At 50.1% G+C, this 20,431-nt stretch overlaps 1 protein-coding gene across 1 annotated transcript in view; it reads right to left on the bottom strand.

Annotated features, from left to right (window-relative positions):
• The window catches only part of ITGA11 (integrin subunit alpha 11), a 132,325-nt gene that overhangs the window by 68,065 nt on the left and 43,829 nt on the right, over positions 1 to 20,431 (bottom strand). The window lies entirely within an intron of this gene.

The raw sequence follows: 20,431 nt of genomic DNA, 5'->3' as shown, positions 1-20,431 counted from the left end.
GCAGGGCTGTGTTGAGGGGAGGTTGAGGTAGGGAGGGTGGAGGGAATCCTGGAGGGGTAGCCCCTGCAGATCTTCCTCAGGCTCAGACCTTCATTCCCCTGGGAGAGGGAGAGGGACGCTGTGGCCTGGCCAGGCCTGGCCAGGAGACACAGAGATGAAGACCATATGGGTCCAGCAGCAAATGGGATGGAAGCTGTCCCTGCAAGGAGAGGGCAGGGCAGACATCCTGGAGGAGGTGTGCTTCAGCTGGATCTTAATGGATGAATATGAGCTTGCCAGATGGTCGGAGGGTGGTAATAAGGATCATTTGGGCAGAGGAAGGATGATTTGGGGTCTTGGCCGACTGCCATTACCTCTGGGGGGCCTCATTCTTCACCTCATGTGACAGTCTTTCAACTGGGGACCCAGGGGCTGGGGCACATTGTACAGTGTTCATGGCTGTCCCCTGAGGTTCCAAGTCTTTGCTTGGGGGTTGGTGGGGAGAGGCAGCCAGATGGGTTAAAGAGTAGCCAAGGGCGGCCACCCAACTGGCCCTTGAGCCTCTGTCTTTGTGACCTTATTTGGGAAAAGGGTTTTTGCAATTGTAGGTAAAGATCTCAAGAGGAGGTCATCTTGAATTACCCAGGTGGGCCCTCAATTCAGTGATGTGTCCTTACAGGAGACACACAGAGGAGAGACCCTGGGAGAAGAAGCCATGTGAAATGGAGACAGTGCTAGGAGTGAAGCTGCCACCAGCCAAAGAATGCCTGGGGCCACCAGAAGCTGGAATAAGTAAGGACGATTTCTCCTAGATCCTTTAGATGGACCAGAGCCCACCGACACCCCGATTCTGGAGGTCTGGCCTCCAGAACTGTGAGAGGGTAAACTTCTGTTTTGGGAAGCCATCTACTTTGTGCTGACTTGTGATGCACCCACTGGGAATTAATGCATGTTGCTTACATGCACACGGATTTCTAGAGAAAGAGCAACTACTTCCTCCTGGCCTGGCCAAGCCCCAGGAGTGCCATCATCCCTCGAGTCCAGGGAGAATCCCACTGCAGTCTGGATGGCCCCAGCCCTCCCCTTAGAGTGCCCCCAAAGCCCCCTCTATCCCTTATCCCTGGTCCACCAGTAGACAGCCAGAGCCTTAGTGCAGACAGGAAGCAAAATCCTTAAAGCGGGCATTGTTTCCCTTCAGCACCACCTGCCTCTGGCATGTCTGGACCCCTTAGGCTTTGGGTGCCAGCCCCTCACTCAGCCACCACCTGCCTGCTCTGCTCAGGTCCTGGTGCTGACAGTGACCCAGAAGCTCCCAGGCACAGCTGTGCTGTCCTGGCAGGAGGTGCCATGGCTCACACATCCCTGGTGTCTTCCAGACCCCGAGGGGCACAGGGACACATGACACATTGGGAGTGAAGAGACCTTTCTGGAGCCCTGCTCTCCCAGCAGCTTCCCACCCTTGGCAACGTGAGCCAAAGAAGATCATTGCTTATTTTCTGGCTTAAGATTGTTGAGAGGGATGGACCTGGAGGTTCAGGCGACACAAGGCTTACATGGCTTCTTATTGTCAGTTATTCTCCTGCCTGCTTCCCACCCACCGCTCTGAGCCATCAGGAGAGAACTAAGGTCTGAAGTAGGAGTTAACAGAGCTCTGTTTGAAATTAAGTCTATGAAATAAGAGCTGAGGTTTCCCCCTGAGGACCAGATAATAACAGATTCTAAATATATCCACTTATTAAGCATGACTATTTTTGATTGGCAGGACTTAATTGGACTCGTAAAATCTACTTGTCAAGACAACGTGATACTTGGCCACTTAATTCTGCACGTGACTGTGTGGTCAAGGCTGCTGAATGTTTTTCCAGCCAAAGAGAGAGAGGTCAGTAAACAAAGTTTGAAAGTTTGGGCTCCAAGCTTGCTTTTCTGGCTGCTCCCATATTCAAGGTCAACCTGGTCTGTAACCAAGTGTCCCAGAGGGATGTTCCCTCTGGGAACATGCTTTTCTGGAAAGCATGCCTTTGAGGAACACAATCAAGCAGAGCAGGTTCTAGATTAGAAAAAACAAAACCTGGCCATCTTCTAGAAAAGCGATCCCTCTCCTGCCTGAGAAGGCAGACTCCTCACAACTCTCCCTATTTTACAGAGTGAAATGCTGAAGCCCCATGGACAGCTTGGTGGGCCCCCACTACAGGGAAGATCTTTGGGCCGAGAGTCTAGGGGTTGCTGTGTGGCCTGGAAGAAGTTCACTGACCTTGGTTTTCTTGGCTGTGAAATGTGTTAACAACTCCAGCACTGCTTACCTCCCAGGATCACCATGGGGACTCACAGATGCCACATGGCATTAATGACCAAGAGTGGGTATAACTAGTTACTTCCACACGAAGACTGGAGCCTTCCTAGAAGTCATCTGTCCTGGAAATGGCCAACACGCAACTATCTTGGAAAATGAACCAAGTTGTCGTGACCCCAAATTTGCCTGAAGATGGACTGTGTTCTTTTCAAAGAACAAGGGCCACCCCTACCTCCCAGCCCCATTCTCCCAAACATGATTCCTCTCGGGTCCTTGGCACTGTGTGAAGCAGCAGGACAGGGCTTACTGTCCCCATAGTACAGATGCAGAAACTGAGGCCCAGAGAGCTGAGCTGACGTGGGTCCCATGGTCTGTTAATGGCAGAGCTGGGACTAGTTCCGGGGCAGTTTTCTCTGTGTTGCCCCAAATATTTCTTTGTCATGAAGGAGGGGGCGGTGCTGGGTCAGCCCTCTTTGCCATTCTTGAGTCTCGACATTACGTGTGCCCGTCAGGCTTGAGGTTTTGAGAATATGATTCAGTCTCACTGGCGGGATAACTGCCGAAGCGCAGAGGAAATGTTTGCGTCACCCCCAAGACCAGCCAAATTGCTCCTGGGGTCTGGCACCCCCGCCACTCGGGCAGCTTCAGCCTTATATAGCCATCTGTAGCCTCAAGGCCTGTTGTGCTTCCCAGGGGCTGGACACCCTATACCCTCTGGCGTGGGCACCAGACGGCAAACTCCAAAGGTCGTGGCAAGCATCAGGCCCTTGCCATGGGCCACATAGCGTGACTCACGGGCTGTGGGCTCCCAGCCTTCCTCCCATGGAGGCGGGGAGCTGGGCTGCTCTGATGGGAGCAGACCTGAAGGGCCCCTCCCTGGTGGTCGCTTTCTTTTTATTCATTATTCTTATCTGGTTGCCCTGGTCTTCCTTGAGGTGCTGCATGTGGTCTTTCTTCTAGGTGCTGTGTCCTGCCTGCCGCCCCGCCTCCACCGCCGCTTCCCATCACGGTGGCTTCTTTTGTTGCAGAGCATGAGTGCGAGGGCTTCAGGAGTTGCAACATGCAGGTTCAGTCATTGTGGTGCCTGGCCTTAGTTGCCCCATGGCATGTAGGATCTTAGTTCTTGGACTAGGGATTGAACCTGTGTCCCCTACATTGGCAGGCAGATTCTTAACTACAGGGCCACCAGGAAAGTCCCTGGTGGTTGCTCTCTAAGCAGGGCCTTGTAAAGGGAGGGGCTTACTATGGAGATGGCCACCTGAGGAAGGCAGGATGCGGCCTCGGCCTCGCTGCATGCCAGGCCCCTGGGATCCCAGCAGGACACAGCCTAGGAGAAGGGGCCCCTGGATCCCTACCTTACACCCTCCAACAAAGCCTGACGGGGACCTCAGCCCTCCATCCTTCAAGGCAATTTAATCTCTGGACCTTTTAAATGGACACGAGTTTGAGTAAACTCCTGGAGTTGGTGATGGACAGGGAGGCCTGGTGTGCTACAGTCCATGGGGTCACAAAGAGTCGGACACAACTGAGCAACTGAACTGACTGAACTGATAGGGGAAAAAGGTAACACGTATCCCCAGGGTGTGTAAATTTACATGCTGATTACACCAGTGCACAGCTGTGAATCTGTGTACTGAACATCAGTAATCCTATTTTTTTCAGATCAAAGATAAACCTAAATAAAAATATTCATTTTATTTGTAGACTCCAGTATGCTGTCCTGTGCATCCCCTGTGGGGTGCAGACCCCACCCTGGAGACCTCCCCTTAAGACCTAGCACAAAGTCCCATCTGCTCCAGGAGACCTTCGCTGGTTAGCCCGGGCTTTCCCACAAAAATCAGCATGCAATCCCTGCTGCCGGCTGTGGCCAGTGTTTTAGCATCACAGTTCCTTGAGGGCTGAGATGCCCTCATCTACCCTAGCAGACCATCCTGCTAGGGTGGTCTTGAAGCCCAGGGTAAAAGGTCCCCAGGGACTGATCTGACCTTCTGTCTGACAGTCTACAGCAGCAGCAACTTCCGGAATTTTTGGTTTTGCCTCAGGCCTAAGAGGGGACTTCCCTGGTGGCTCATAGATAAACAATTTGCCTGCCAATACAGGAGATGTGGGTTTGATCCTTGGGTTGGGAAGATCCCCTGGAGAAGGAAATGGCAACCCCCCTCCCTCCTGCCACCCCCGCCCAGTATTCTTGCCTGGGAAATCCCAAGGACAGAGGAGCCTGGGGGGAGGGTCACGGTCCATGGAGCCGTAACAGTGTCAGACTAAACAACAACATGCCTAAGAGGAGCCTCAGGATTCAGTGCCTGGGAAAAAGGCTGCTGAGAAATTAAATGTTTTCTGTGCACAGAGGTTCAATCATGTGACCCAGGTCCCATTTAAAGTCAAGATTGCTTGCTTCCCTAGTTTTCCATTTCCATTTTCCCAACAGTCCTCATTTCTGTTTGTGGATCCAGGAAAGCTGGCTCCATTTCTAGTTGTAGGGACTGAGCAGATACTGCCAGCCAGGCCAGTGTTATCCTTGGACTGCAGTGGTTGAGTCAGGGCGGGTCAGTGATGTAAGTCAACCCAATCTCACTCAGTACCTCCTCTTGGGCCTTAGGGACCAAAGTCGTCCCTATTCTCCGGATGACACAGTGTACAGACGCAGAACTGGAAGTGCTAGCAGCCACCTTACTGATGAGGGGCATGAGCTGATGTACTGAGACAGGAAGGACTGAGAGAAGCATCAAGAGAAAGGGCTGAAATTCCAATGATACTGTGAACCCCTGGATCAAACTGTACCTGAAACATGCTGCTGCTGGACTTTTCAGATATGTAAGCAATAACTACTTTTTACTATATAAGTCTAAATTAAGTTTTTAGGTATTTATAACTGAAAATATCCTAAATAGAGTGTGTAAGGCAAAAAAAAAAAAAAAAAAGAAAAAAGAAAAAAACCACACACACACACAAAACAACAAACTTAAACCCCAAAACTCAAAAGCACATAGTTAAAATTACCCTTAGAAATTCCATATAATACCATGCTAAAAGAGGAACACAGCATCCAGGATCAATGAGAGAGGAGCAGACTCATATCCTCCAGCTCATGATCCATCTGGGGCATATACTTAATGTGTGAGTGGTGGGCAGACTTGCTGACACCATGTATATTATTTCTCTCTGGTTGTTTAACTGAATGCATAACTGCCCTCAGGTTCAGCCTTGTGAAAACAGAAATCCTTTTGTTCTGTGTGCATCCCAGTTACAACAGCCCCTTGGAGAGGAAGCCCTGTACCCCAGATGTTTCTGGTTACCTGGTAACTGGCCTTGCAGACCATCAGAGTTGGGAGGAAATGTGGAGGTTCCTTGGGCTAGGTTTGTCATACCCCAATGAGGCATCGGAAGTATTGTGTCTGACAACTCAGAGGAGATGGTGGCAGAGCAGTATGGGTGCAGGGTATCCTGACTCCCAGGGCAGTGCCCCCCTTTCCAAGCCTTGGAGGGTGGAAGAGGCTGAGTGTCTAGGCTCAGCTTGGCCTTTACTGGCTGTGTCTGGGGAGGGAGTTGTGAGCAGTTTAGCTCCCCAGTAGATGGAACCAGCAGAAGCCACAGGAACAAAAAGGCCACCAGCTGTTGGGGAAGGAAAGAGGACATCTTCAAAGGATGGGCTTGCTCCTGGAGGAGGTCCTGAGTCAGAGACCAGCCTGGACTGGCTTGTAGAGTGGGTAAGATGTGGGCTTCATCCCCTCCCTGGTCAGCTTCTTTGCCCCTCACTGTGAGACCTGGACCTCACATCCCAGGAAATCCAATTATCATCAACCATTTACTTTAATGAATCATTTTTAAATTTTTAAATATATTTTTAATCGAAGGATAATTGATGGAGTTGAATTGTATTTGATTTTGATCACCAGAACAGTTTTGGAGCTGAAAGGACAGACTGTATCTGAGCCTCAGAAGGTGGATGTGACAGGCCTGTGGGGAGACACTGGTCAGTTTCAGAGCTGGGACTGCAAGTCTGGTGCTCTGTCCACCATTGTGAAGGACAGGCAAGTTCAGAAAGCCCGGCTCCGAGCGCAGGGCAGCAGCTAGCATGTGGAGAGGGCTGCCCTCCCCTACCCAGCCAGCTGGGCCTGCCCCCGGGAGACTCTTCTCTTCCTTGCCTGTTCCTCTCTCCAGCACCCTCCTCCACTCACACTCACTCCAGGCCCTCTGTTCCATTTCTCTCTGGCTTCATTTCCTTCACTGAAATCAGATCGAGGCATCAGGGAGGGGCTTCCACTTGAGGAGCAGAGAGCTTAAGGGAACAAAGAGAGACTATTTCTCTAGCAAGGCTGTTTCTCTCCCTCTCTCTCCATGGAAAATGCAACCTCCTCCAGCCAGCTGAGTATGGGGGCTAATGTGTTCAAGATGGGGCCGGGGAAGTGCTAAGCACAGCAAACCCCGGCCTGGCTGGGGGTGGGGTGTGAAGGGAGAGCTCTCCCCACCCCCAGGAACTGCCGAGGGCAATTGGCACCTCCAGGGCTCCCTGGGCTGGTGGGAGGGGCTTGCGGCTCACTGTGGCCGAGATGCCTGGTAGGCCTGGACTCCTGGAGGCCAGGAGAATGAGAACCCCTCTGTCTGCCAGCACATTTCTCACTCTTCCTTCCTCCATAAAGCCCTCCTCAGACATGAGGATCCACTGGGTGTATTTTAAACAACCATGTACACTGTGATGGTTCAGTTCATGTGTCAACCTGTCTGGGCCCAGGTGGTACCCAGATATTTGGTCAAACAGTATTCTGGGTGTGTCTGTGAGGGTGTTTTTGGTGAGGTTACTATTTAAATCTGTAGACTGAGTAAAGCAGATTGTCCTCCCCAATATGGGTGGGCCTTGTCCAATCAGTTGAAGGCCCGAATAGAACAAAAAGGCTGACCCTCCCCTGAATAAGAGAGACTCTGTCCTGACTGACTGCCTCTGAGCTGAGACATTGACTTTTTCTTGCCTTGGACTCAAATGTCGGCTCTTCCTAGGTCTCCAGCCTGTTGGCTTTCAGACTGGAACTACACTGTCAGCTCTCCTGGGTGTTCAAAGTGCTGACTCACACTGCAGATCTGGGGAACTGCCAGCCTCCATAACCTTATGAGCCACCTCCTTATAATCTCTTTCTCCCTTTCTCCACCTATCTGTTCTGTTTCTCTGAGGAGCCCTGACTAATACAGTTACATAGTGTGTGTATGTTCTAAGGCCTTTACAGATACTATTTCATGTGGCTGATGACCCACACCCTCATTCATTCACTGAATCTTACGCACTTATTGAACTCCTATGAATGCACCAGGCACTGAGGGCAGGACGGTGAACACGATGCGGTCTCTGCCTTCAGGAGGCCTCCAGCCTAGTGGAGGAGACGGCAGCCAACAGGCCGTTACAACGCAGCAGTGGTTCTCAAGATGGTTCCCATCCCAGCAGCGTCTGCCTCCCCAGGAGCTTATTAGAAATGCATCATCTTGGGCCCTACCTGAGACCAACAAGGAGGAGAATAGAAACCATAGGTGGGTTCCGGCATCTGTGTGTTAACAAGCCCTCCAGGGGATGCGGTACTTCATGTTTGAGAAGCACCATGTAGGGGAAACAGAGGCATGGCAACCACAACCCTTGTTGGCTCAAGTCTCACATCCATTCTAGTAAAATCCACCCTCTTCACCAGGTCTTCCGAGGCGCTATATTTTCTCATTGCTGCTCACCAGTCTGTCCCCACTTTTACCAAGGCTGCTATGAATGCTGTGCACAGATGGGTCATCATTTAGGATTCAGCTCCAATGTCACTTTCCCAAAGATGCTTTTCCTGATTACCTGTCACTCCCCACCTCCCCACCTGGCCTTATATTTCTCATAGCACTTTGCACTCTCAGATGCTGTCTTTTAATCATCTTTATCTCTCAGTAGGCTTTGAACTGCTAGGGAACTAGGACCTTGTCAATCAGGTTGGCAGCTCTAAACACTCCACCTGCCACACAGTGCCTGACACAGATTAGGTCCTTCAAATATAGTTGTTGAACAAATTAGCTAAATGCCTGGTTTAGTGGGAGCATTGTAATCTGATCGCCTGCAACTGGGACCACTGACAGCAGGCTTTCTTTTGTATTCCAACACCTGTTAACTCAGCTGGGAGAGGAGAACCAGCTCTAGAAGAGGAACCACAGACTGCACATCCTGGTCTAAGACAAGGCTGTTAGCTGCCTTGGGCCTCAGTGTTCTCATCTACCGAATGGGACTGAACCACTGTCTGGGCTACTGATCACCCAGGGTTTCAAGGGTGGGGGGACCCAGGCCTTTTTGGTCATCAGAATCACCTGGGGAGTTACAAATGCAGATTCCTGGGCACAATGTCCAGAAGACTCTAATTCAGTCAGCTGGGGCCTGGGGCCTGAAAATCTAATTTTAGAAGCTCCCAGATGTGCAGGCAGAATGGGAAGCCTTTGTATGAAAGACCTGCTGAAGAAGCAGAGAGGAGGCCCTCTGGACAAGTGAAAAAACATATGTCTGAGGAATTTTTACTACATTATGGGGATCACGACCATAACAACCTCCTTGACCATCCAGGAATGATCCAGGATTGGATTTTTAAAAAATTTTGTTTCTTTTGGTCATAAGGAAACACAGAAATATCTGCTTTAATTGATGCAAAAAAAGTATGACACAAAAACTATTAAGAATTTAGATTATAAAAATAATACATGCCTATATAACATTCACAGCACAGAACTGTGGAAAGTATAACGTGCAAAACCTTTCACTTCCCTTCTCAACCCAGCCCTCTAGAGATAAAACTACTATTCGCAGCAGGGATGCAGAAAAACTTCCAGGCATTTATGTAGGAAATTAAAAAAATGAGATCACTCTACACACGTGGTTCTGCAGTGGGCTGTTTTCACTTAATTATTTTATACTTTTCATGTCAGTATATATCAATGCCACACTTAGACCTGGTCACTAGGGCCCCTGCCTGAGTCCTGCACTGACCCTTCTCTGGCTGTGCCCCTTTCTATGGGGTGAGGAGTCCTAGGGGTCAAGGGGAGAGGAATCCAGAGTCCACATCCCCCCACTTTGGGTCACTGGGACACCAGAATTGCCAGCTCCAACAGCTCAGGACAGGTTTCTTCCCTAGATCTGCCTTTCTGAAGGTGGACCACACCACTGCTTGCTAGGGGTGTGGACAGAGCTTGGAGATATATATAGGGTGGGGTGCCCACATGTGTGAGGTCCCTTTAACACCAAGAGGGAACTATAGGTGGGACGAAATGATGATGGGCCATGGGCCGGAGCCCCCATTTGCTTTCTCAACCCAGGAGCCTCACTGTAACGGGCGGCCCTGGTAGAGATGATAGAATAACTCTGTCTCATCCTTTATACTGGTTAGTAATGTAACAGCAGTTGTGTTAGTCGTTCAGTCATGTCTGACTCTTTTTGATTCCAAGGACTGTAGTCCACCAGGCTCCTAAGTCCATGGAATTCTCCAGGCAAAAATACTGGAGTGGGTTGCCATCCCCTTCTCCAGGTGATCTACCTGACGCAGGATCAAACCGGGGTCTCCTGCATCACAGGCAGAGTCTTTACCATTGGAATCACCAGAGGGTTGCCTGGTGTTTTTTTCTTTTTAACCATGCTCCTATTGATGAATATTTAAATTGTTTCATCCCTTTTCCTATTGGAAACTGTTAAGGTGCTTAAACATTTTTCCCTGGGACGTCCCTGGTGAACCAGTGGTTAAGAATCTGCCTGCCAATGCAGGGGACATAGGTTGGATCCACAGATGCCTTGGGGCAACTAAGCCTGTGTGCTACAAATACTGAACCCGTGCTCTAGAGCCTGTGTGCAGCAATACTGAGCCTGTGAGCCCCAGAGCCCATGCTCTGCAACAAGAAAAGCCACCCCAATGAGAAGTCCACGCACCGCAATGAAGAGTAGCCTCAGCTCACTGCAACTAGCAAAAGCCCATGCACAGCAACGAAGACCCAGCGCAGTAAAAAATAAATAAATGAAAATAAAACTTTTCACAGCACATGAGGTCTTTATCAATACTGATGCCAAAAAAGCCCTCAGTGCCCAGTGGTGATGTACAGCAATGCCAGGAGTGGGCACAGAGCATTTGCCTGTCATTGTGCAGGCTGGCCCTGGAGCCGCCCTGTCATCCTGGGCACAGAGCCCGCTGACAGGCATCCTCACAGCTGTTGATCTCGCAAGCTGGATGCTCTGCTTTGTTCCTGGGAATTTCTGGGTCCTCCTCAGCTTACAGCCAAACAGCATTTTTTCCTAATGTGCAGAAGAACTTAGATCAGAAGACCAAAGGGGAGGGGAGAAGGTGACTGCAAAGCACACTTTCAACCCATTTGAAGGGAAAATGAGGGCCTGACCCACTGACTGTGAAGAAGAGAGTGGCCAGCTTGTGCTGTCTAGCTGGATGCCCCTTGCCTCCTCATGTCCCGATGCCAAGTCTCACAGGGCTGCTGGTCCTTTTATCACCACACTTGGCATTCTCATTCCTGCCTCTGTGCATGGAGTCCCCTCATCACAAACCATTGAACTGCCTCCCTTTTATCCACTCTTCAGTGCCTCTTCCTCCAGGAAGCCCTCCTTGATCTTTTAGCTGAAAGATCTCTCTCAGTTCTCATGATGCTTTGTACCCTTCTTGGCTATTTTTTCCCTCCTTTAGATAATTTGCCCCTAGTTAGCAGAGGCAACTTTAAATGTCCCCCTTAGTGCTACTCAAAGTACTTTGAACACAGTCAAGTCTCAGTAACTGTTTGTTGAGTGAATAACAGATGGACAGATGCAGGCAGCTGCTCATTTTGCAAAGACAAGCTGAATCTTCATTCTGTTTCTTGGGATGTAGCTGGGAGCAGAGCTGTGTTGAGCTCTTCTGGGTACCATCTGCAGATGGACCACCAGTGTTGGGATGCCCTTGGCCCAGCTCCCCAGGAAAGTGGCTGTGGTCTGATGTTGCCCCCCATCCCCCGCAAGAAAGGCTGCAGCCACAGTGTAAAAATCCCCCTTTCTCTTTTCAAAATGTCTGATAAACCCTTGCTTGATTTTCCAAGGCATGCTGAGTCTTTTCCATCTCCCCCATCACCCAGGTTTATCACAACTCTTTCCTCTGAAAAGGAAATATAAACACAGTGATAGCAAGGGCAGATGTTTCTCAGTGGAATGTACACATTTAATTTCTTGGTATGTGCTGGTCTGATGGTTCCTCGGTTGTACTTGACGGTAGCAAGGAAAGAGGCCTTGGAATTGGGGGGTGGCATGCGTCCTTTAGCTCATAATTAGGACGGTGATACTTTCTATGTGACCAATGTACACATCGAACACCTCATCTCATCCTGCCCATGGCTAGGGGAGACAGCTGGACAAGCAGAGGTGGTCCCGTAGGACTGGAGAAGGAGGCAAGGCCCAGAGAATGTCCAGACATAACTGGGACACAATATTCTGATTGTGTCCACAGCTCTTTCCACTAGTCACATGGACTCAGCTGAGGTAGAAAAGAGGAGAGGGCCCGGAGGCAAAAGGACAGATACTATTTTTTGGTCACAGGCCTGTTGACCTGTCTAGGGAGAGCTCTGATCTATTCCCAGATGGGCTACGTGACCCAGGGTGATCCACCTGCTCCTTTAGGGCCTCAGTTTCCTCATCTGTAAAAGGAGAGGCTTGGACAAGTTCAGTCCGAAGAAATAGTTGAGAACTGGCTGTGTGCCAGACACTGCGGATTGAGGCAGAGTTCATACCCTTCGCCTGGTGGGGCTGAGAGACCAAAGCTGATGACCTCGGGGTGGAGGACAGCACTGTGTGGGGGGGCAGGTGAGTGAGGCCCAGTGCAGGCGCCTTTGCTCGGCTATCTGGAAAGGCTTCCTGGAGCAGGCAACTCTTGGATGGAGGCTTGCAGGCAGAGAGAAGTCACTCAGGTGAAGAAGGGGCCAGGGCTCCCTTCAGAGAGAACTGACAGCTGGGTCCTGATGATCAAAGCGTTATCTAACGTGCTTTCCGTGGTGAAGGCTGGGCCTGGGAAGGGCCCAGAGGGTCAGACAAGTTCCCGTCTTCACAGAGCTGGTGGTGAAGTCATCCTCAACCCGGGCTCGCATCTTTCATCCCTCATCTTTCTCACCACCCACCCACACCTCCCTGACATTCCGAGTCTGCTCTCGTCTCCCTTCACACGCCCAGAGAACTCTATCTAAAGCGGCATGAAGCGTAGACAGATCGATGCCCACATGTTTGGGAGCACTGCCTCATCCCTTGCATCAGGTAACCCCCACCTGCTTTCTGGTCTCTGTATTCCCGCTACTGGGTTCAGGCAGTGAGGGTCACTCTCCGCATAAGCCTGGGAAGGACCTAGCCTCAGAATCCATGAGAACTCACAGACTCTTAAAAAAGGATTCAGTGGTTTAGAACCTGTTTGGGCATTAGCCTCGCCTGGGGATTCCTACCTCTAGATAGTCTGACTTTTGTTAAGTCTTAGGTTGGGTTGAGGAATCTGTATTCTTTTTTAAACTTTCACAGGCAGTTCTGTTCTGCCAGCCTTGGGAATCCCTAGATTATATTGTCAGGTGATTATCAGGCTTTGAAATAATGGAATTGGGGACGGCGTGCCCCAGTGGGAAACACTTGGCAAAACTGGGTCATGTATTCATCTACTTTCAAAACACTTTATATGAACAAGTAAATAAATGAATTCACCCAAGAACGAATGTTTGTGGGGAGGGTTGTCTCGGAAATTGTGCTAGGCACTTCCTCTGACATTAATTTGGTTAATCTTCGCCATAGCCCTGTGAAAGAGAGAAGCAGCCCCATGTTGAAGCCATGGAAACTGCAGCCCAGAGAAGCTAGGTCGCTCACCCAGGTCACCCAGCTGGCTAAGGGGCAGCTCCTCGGCCTCTCTACCACCTGGTCCTCTCCCCATCTCTGGGGGATGGATGGGGTGTCAGAGAGCAGAGGACACAGAAGCCAGCCTGTGCTCCATTAGGGAGCTCCCGGCTGCCTGGAGGAATCACTGGCTCTGCAAAATCCTTCGAAGTGCTTTCTTCCATCTGGTTAAAGCTCAGATTGTGTTCCCTCCTCCTCCTTCCGGGCTGTGAGTAATGGCTGCTCCAACAGTATTCCTCTTATTTTGAGAAGCCGTGAAGGAACAAAGGCCGTGGACTCACTTAAGCCACTGGAAGGCAAAACCCTGTCTTGACATTTTTGGAAACGTCATTCTCCTTGGGTTACAAAATCCTTGGCTCAGCTGTTGGGGAGAGGCAGGGGACAGCTTAGAGGGGGGCTGCTGTTGCAGGAAAGCCATTCTGGGGAGTGGGAAGGCGGCTGGGGGCAAGGGCAAGCTGCCCTCTGCTACCCACTACCCACTGCCCTCTGCCTGACTTCACTTCTGCTGGGCCCCTCCAAGGTTTGCAGGGGAAAGAAAAAGACAGAAAATGCCAACCTCTCCCATGGGGGTGGCCATTTCCCCCAGATTCTTTATAACAAGAACATTCAGCTTTGGGCTTCCCTGAGATTTAGGAACCAGTTCTAGAACCACTCTCTTCTCCTCCTGTTGGCCTGTGCCAAGCACCAGAGATGCAAAGACAAATAAAAGGCAAGCCCTACCCTTGGGGGCTTGTAGCCCCCTTTTCTCTCCTTACTCTCTTAGCTCCTCACTCTCCATCCCATCTTCTCTCTTCTTCCCTATACTCCATTTCATTTTCCATTTCTCTTAACTGGCTTTTTATATTGGGTTGGTCAAGAAGTTGATGTGGATTTGTCCAAGTGGGGAAAAACCCAAACAAAACTTTCTGGCCAACCCAATACATTCTCTTTCTCTTTGTCTCTCTGCATTATTGGCTCAGGATGATTCCTCACAGCTAAACTAGGAAGAAATACTTCGAGAGAGAAAGTGGGGTGGATTTATGAATGCCGCAGAGAATGACAGGAACCTTGTCAAGATGGTCTTATATCAATAAGAAGCTTTTGCCATTGGCTGTGAGTCTGAGTGTTGCTGCTATGTAGACAGGAAGCTGTTGAAAGAAAAGAATAAACACCTGCAAGAGGCTGAAATCCTGAAGAGCCCTTGATTCTTCGTGAAACAGTCAGGGGAAGTTAGAAGAAGGTATTCTATCCACGCCTGGAGAAAACAAGGGTTAGGTTAGTGACGGATCACAGGTAAGATTAGTGAGGGAAAAGCACACAGAGCATGTTGATTTGTTTTTCTAATTGCATATAACTTTAAGTCATGTTTATTCCACTTTGTGGTTTTCAGTAAGGAATTTAGTGTCTCACATTTTATAGCTTAGCCAAATGGAAGCAGATGCGGGCCTTGGTGACATCCAAGGGAAACAAACGCTTGGCGAGGAGGCCTTGCTCCCCCTGGCGTCGGCTATGGTGAGTGCAGACACAGCGCCATGGAGTGATGGAATACCAGTCACGAAAATTCAAGCTTATGAAATTATAGAAAGCCATTCTCAAGATGGAGTGAATCTCAACATTAGTGTCTCTTCAGCTCAAGTGAGGGGCACGCTTTTCCTTTCCTGTGCTGGTATTAGGAAGGACTTTAGAATCACAAAACGGACAGCACTGGCGTCAGAGAAGGGAGGGAGGTGCCGGAGCCCACAGGCTGCTGGTGGGGGCCGGGGTGGGGGTGGAGGCTGGAAAAGATGCTGAGCTGGCAAATCCCTCTGGCTTCCTTGAACTGCCCAAATTAGATTTATTTTCTTTCTTAGAGGTTAGAAACCAGGAGACTTTCCTTTCAATGTTTCCACTATTGAGATTGTGCCTCTTACCCCCAGAGCACATAGAAGTTGGCTCCCTGCCTCGCCAGGATCAGCACTGTGGTCATTCCATGGCCCTGAGGACCGGCCTTGGCTCTGTCTCTGGCTGACCAGGTTGTGAGTGTGTCAGAGGTGACCTAGGCTCTTGCTGACATACTCTTCAAGTATGTAACTTTCCTGTGTTGTTTTGGTAATTTTTTTTTTTTAAGAGAGAGTTAGAGAGGAAGCTAACATAGAAGAGAAAAATCTGGAGATGCAGGACCACTTGCAGGCTGCATCTTACAGGCTCGCTGCGTTCCGGGGCTGACAGGCTTCCCTTGGCCGCTCTCAATGCTGCTTTGTATTTCTGAGCACTTGAAGGAGCCCACAGCTCCGTGAGGATAAACGTCTGTATGACTGTCCAGCCCTCTGTGGCTCACTCGCTGCTTGCCCATGTGCCGCCCAACTGCCAGGGTCTGCTGGGTGGCTTGGCCCTGGGCCCCTGGCCAACATGTCCCCAATGACTACAGTTTCTCTCTCTCTCTCTCTCCTCTCTCTCGTGTGTTAGGTAGTTTCATCGTATCCTGGGCTTTGCTTCTGTAGTGATTTATTGTTAACCAGCATGAGTCACGGTGCCTGGTTTTATTTGTTCCAAGAGAAAATAGCAGAGGCCATGTATGCGCTGCGGTGTTGGGAACCCGCTCTGGGGGCCTGAGCCAGGAAAAGAGCTTAGGATGTTCCTTAGTGCGATTTCCACAGCAACAACAGCTGAGGCTGCCCCAGGCTGACAATTGGCCTTGTCAGGGAGGAGGGACGACTTGGATAAAATCTATCATTCTGCACCAAAAGCAGCCTCGGGGGCCCTTTTCCTGGAAATCTCTTCTGGACACCATATTCTTTCTTGGGAAATAGGCTAGCAAAGGGAACTAACTTATCCAGCATCTGCCCATGGCAGACATGTCACACACCATCTCCTATGTTTTCCTCAAAGAAATCTTAGGGGTGTGCAGCATCGTGTCCATTTTACAGATGAAGAAACTGTGTCCAGTAGGTGGATGTAACATCCTCAAGTTCCCACAGATTGAAAAGTGGATGAGCCCAGGTTTGGGTCGTTCTGAAGCCTAGACTTTTCTTGCAGTTAGGCGCCGCCTTGGGCTTCCCAGGTGGCTCAGTGGTAAAGGATCCGCCTGCCAGTTCAGGAGACTCGGGCTCAATCCCTAGGTCAGGAAGATCCCTTGGAGAAGGAAATGGCAACTCACTCCAGTATTCTTACTTGGGAAATCGCATGGACGGAGGAGCCTGGCCGGCTACAGTCTATGGAGTCTCAAAAGAGTTGGACACAACTTAGTGCTAAACAGCAGGGGACACCCTAATGTGCATTCACATACCCGCGGAGGCAGAAGATCTCAGCCCCTTTTGGGATGTTGCTATGAACCCTGCGGAAAAGGGCCACAGATGAGAGGCTGGGAAATCTGGGGGTTGAAGAGGAGGGAATGATACAAGGGCATCCCCGTCAGGCCTAGGCTTGCCGGTCAATTTTTTTTTTAACTTTAAACTTTTTATTCTGTATTGGGGTATAGCTGATTAACAATGCAGTGGTAGTTGCAAGTGACCAGCAAAGGGATTCAGTTATACATATACATGTATCCATTCTGCCCCAAACCTTGTTGCCCAACATTTGTGGATTTATTCCTCATGGATTTCCTTTACAGTCAAGCCCGAATTCCATGGGTTTGAGACATGAAAGATCTTAGTGAAAACGCAAACGTGTTATCTGGGAAGGTCAGTCCATACAGCTTGGTAGAAGAATTAATGCCCTACCCGTATTAGAATTTGGTTTATGTAGCTGTTACCTGGGGCTTTCCAGGCGCTAGTGGTAAAGAATCTGCCTGCCAACGCAGGAGACATAAGAGATGAAGTTTCGATCCCAGGCTTGGGAAGATCCCTGGGAGGAGGGCATGGCAACCCACTCAAGTATTCTTGCCTGGAGAATCTCATGGACAGAGGAGCCTGGCGGGCTGCAGTCCACGGGGTCTCACAGAGTTGGACACGACTGAAGTGACTTAACATGCACGCCCATGAGCTTGAGACAGGGGATAAAGATGGTGGGTCCACTGCCACTTTGGCACTTTTCACCTGCACACCAGGTGGAACTACAACAGGGAGTAGAAGCAATGTGGACTGGGTGTTGGGAGAGCTGAGTTCCAAGGGTGACCTTGGTGGAGGCCTTTCTATCTCTGGGCCTATTTCCTTGCTTATAAAATAAGGGATTGTGCTGTGCTCAGTCGCTCAGTCGTGTCCGACTCTTTGCAACTCCATGGACTGTAGCCTGCCAGGCTCCTCTGTCCATGGGAATTTCCAGGCAAGAATACTGGAGTGGGTTGCTATTTCCTTCTCCAGGGGATCTTCCCAACCCAGGGATTGAACCCAGGACTTCTGCATTGCAGGCGGATTCTTTACTTTCTGAGCCACCAGGGAAGCCCAATGAGGGATTGCGGCTAAATATTTTCTAAGACTTTTCTAGCCAGGGGAGCAGTCCTGAAGGTCAAGCCCCACCCCCATGTTCACTGAGTGGCCACCTGCACCTCCTGGGCCTGCTCCCAGTCACCCTGTCCTTCCCAACCCACCTCTGCCTCTGAGAACTAGGGTCTGCTGGAGACCTGAGTGACGGTGAGATATCCAAGGCTGCAGTGTCATTCTACAGGACTCAGTGTGTCTGGCTTCCTTCTCTCTTTCCCCTCTACCAGTCAATCCTAAAGGAAATCAATCCTGAATATTTATCGGAAGGACTGATGCTGAAGCTAAAGCTCCAGTACTTTGGCCACCTGACTCGAAGAGCTGACTCATTGGAAAGGACCCTGATACTGGGAAAGACTGATGGATTGAGGAGGAGAGGGGTGACAGGGGATGAGATGGTTGGATGGCATCACCCGCTCAATGCACTTGAGTCTGAGCAAACTCCAGGAGATAGTGAAGGATAAGGAAGCCTGGCGTGCTGCATTTCATGGGGTCGCAAAGAGTTGAACATGACTGAAGAACAACAAAATGCATGTATGGGGAACCTAGAAAAATGGTACTGATGAACCTATCTGCTGGGCAGGAATAGAGATGCAGACGTAGAGAACGGACATGTAGACACAGGAAGAGAACGGGGAGGAAGAGGAGGGTGGGGCAAATTGGGAAAGCAGCCCTGACATATACTGACTGCCATGTGTGAAATAGCTAGTGGGAAGCTGCTATACAGCACAGGGAGCTCAACTCTGTGCTCTGTGACGACCTAGAGGGGAGACATAGGGGGAGGTAGGAGGGAGGCTCAAGAAAGAGGGGATATACACAGGTGTATATCTGATTCACGTTGCCGTAAAGCAGAGGCTAACCCAACATTGTAAAGCAATTTAAAAAAATGGAAGAAAACGAAGCACCCCTGTGGTACTCTCCTCGCTCTCCCAGCCTCTGCTCTACTGCTCTGCTGTCCACACTTCCTCCTCCAGCCACGAGGAGCAGTGTCCTTTCTCTAAACATGACCTCTTCTTTTTCACCCCTGTCCTCTTACCCCCATGGTTCCCTCCATCTGTTATACTCTGCTCATCCCTGTCTATTCTATACACAGAAATCCTACCCATCTGGAAGGACCCTCCTCCACAACCCTCTCCTGATCCCCTCCCCCACCTGGTCCTGCTGAATTAGACATTCACTCTCCCTCCCATGGACTCCTGGGATCCTTTCTGTGTGTGTCCTCTCTTGGGATTTATCATCCAGGATTGGCATTCTGCAACCATACAGCCTCTCTTTCTGACTGGGCTCAGCATTTTTATGTGAATCTGCCAGTTCTGGGTCTTGGGACATCACAGTCTTGGCTCTTAAGGGGCCAGCAGTGTAGCTGGTTGGAAAGGACACCGCTATGGATGATTGTAGCTTCCCTGTCAGTATCTGGGCTGGGGCTGCTGCTGCTCTGTGCTGCTTTGGGCCTGACGAGATCTAGGTTTCAGATATAACTCAGACATTTATTGTGCTATCTCTCTCGCAGTCTCAGTTGCCTCATCTGTAAAATGGGAACAAGCCCATTTCTCTTACAAGCTGCTCATGTCCCTGAACCTGTAGCCCAGGGAACTCACATGCCCTCGTGTTTTTAAAGCCCACTGAGTTCAAAAGGGGTCCCCTTTTAGAACCTACTAGGCTATCAGGTTCCTGCTTCCTAATGCCCTCAAGGGGAGGAGGTGAAATACGCTCCCTCACTGAGAGCTGAGACTTTGCTCTTCGGGTTAAAAGCTTCAGTGACAAACTGGAAATCCATGGGGCCCAGCTCTGTTTATTCTCAGCACCAGGAGGCTTCCTGCTCCAGTGGACCAAAGGCTCGGAGAGGCCCTCTGCAAACCCCACACCGGAGTTTCTGGGACATCAAATGGTCTTGAAAACCAACCGGCTTAATGATTTCAATGTACATATATTAGAGTCATGTGGATTAAATTTCTCTGAAAATACACAAGGGCTTAAAGAGCAGGGGCAGAGAATACTCAGCCCGAGAGGAATTTGTTTTCTCTTTTTCTTTTTGTGTGCCTGTGAGTGTTGTTATTGTTGCTAAAACCGAGGCATGTGGAAAACTGTTCAAGATGTGTGAGGCACTGGTTTACAGTTAGTTCTGCCAAGTTTGGGTTTGCGATGGGAATGTAGGGGCAGGAAATGAAAGGTTAAGAGGGTAAAGTGGCAGCCCCACTAGATCTGTCCCTTTGTCTTCTTAACATTTACATCAGGGTCTGGTGCCCTTGACATTCAAGGAGGCTCACAGCCTGATACATGCAGCCAGACCTCATTGGTACCTGTGGTCAGAGGCAACTAGTGAGTCCATCTCTGGGGCTGGTAGTGTGGGACCTGGATTTCTGGGCAGGGGCTGGAGGGTGATGTCATTTCCCAGCGGCATCTCCCTGTGCTCAGTGGAGATGGTGATCTTCAGTCTCCCAGGGAGTTCTTTAAAACACAGATTCTCTGGCCCCACTGCAGGCTCAGGAGATGCAGACTGAGGTCTGCCAGCTCCACCTTAAGGGCCAGAAGCTGGGTCCACACCCGGGAGACAGAAGAGCCTGGGTCAGAGAGAGTCTCTTGACCAAGTTACCAGGGGCCTGATTTTAGATCTGGCTGTTTTCTGGGTGCAAGCAACCCCATCCTCCACTTCCTGCTTTGCTGATCACAAAATGCATTCTTTGGTTGGTATTTTTTGATCTTTCCTAGCACCCTGAGGGAGAAGGCAATGGCAACCCACTCCAGTGTTCTTGCCTGGGGAATCCCAGGGACGGGGGAGCCTGATAGGCTGCCATCTATGGGGTCGCACAGAGTCGGACACAACTGAAGTGACTTAGCAGCAGCAGCAGCAGCACCCTGAGATAGGTTCTTTCATATGTACTTTGTGTGAGAGTAAACAGAGGTGTT

The sequence above is a fragment of the Bubalus bubalis genome, chromosome 11 (genome assembly GCF_019923935.1).
Source record: "Bubalus bubalis isolate 160015118507 breed Murrah chromosome 11, NDDB_SH_1, whole genome shotgun sequence".
Taxonomy (NCBI): domain Eukaryota; kingdom Metazoa; phylum Chordata; class Mammalia; order Artiodactyla; family Bovidae; genus Bubalus; species Bubalus bubalis.
The sequence above is the reverse complement of the archived record's forward strand: the minus strand, read 5'-3'. Positions and strand labels throughout refer to the sequence as shown.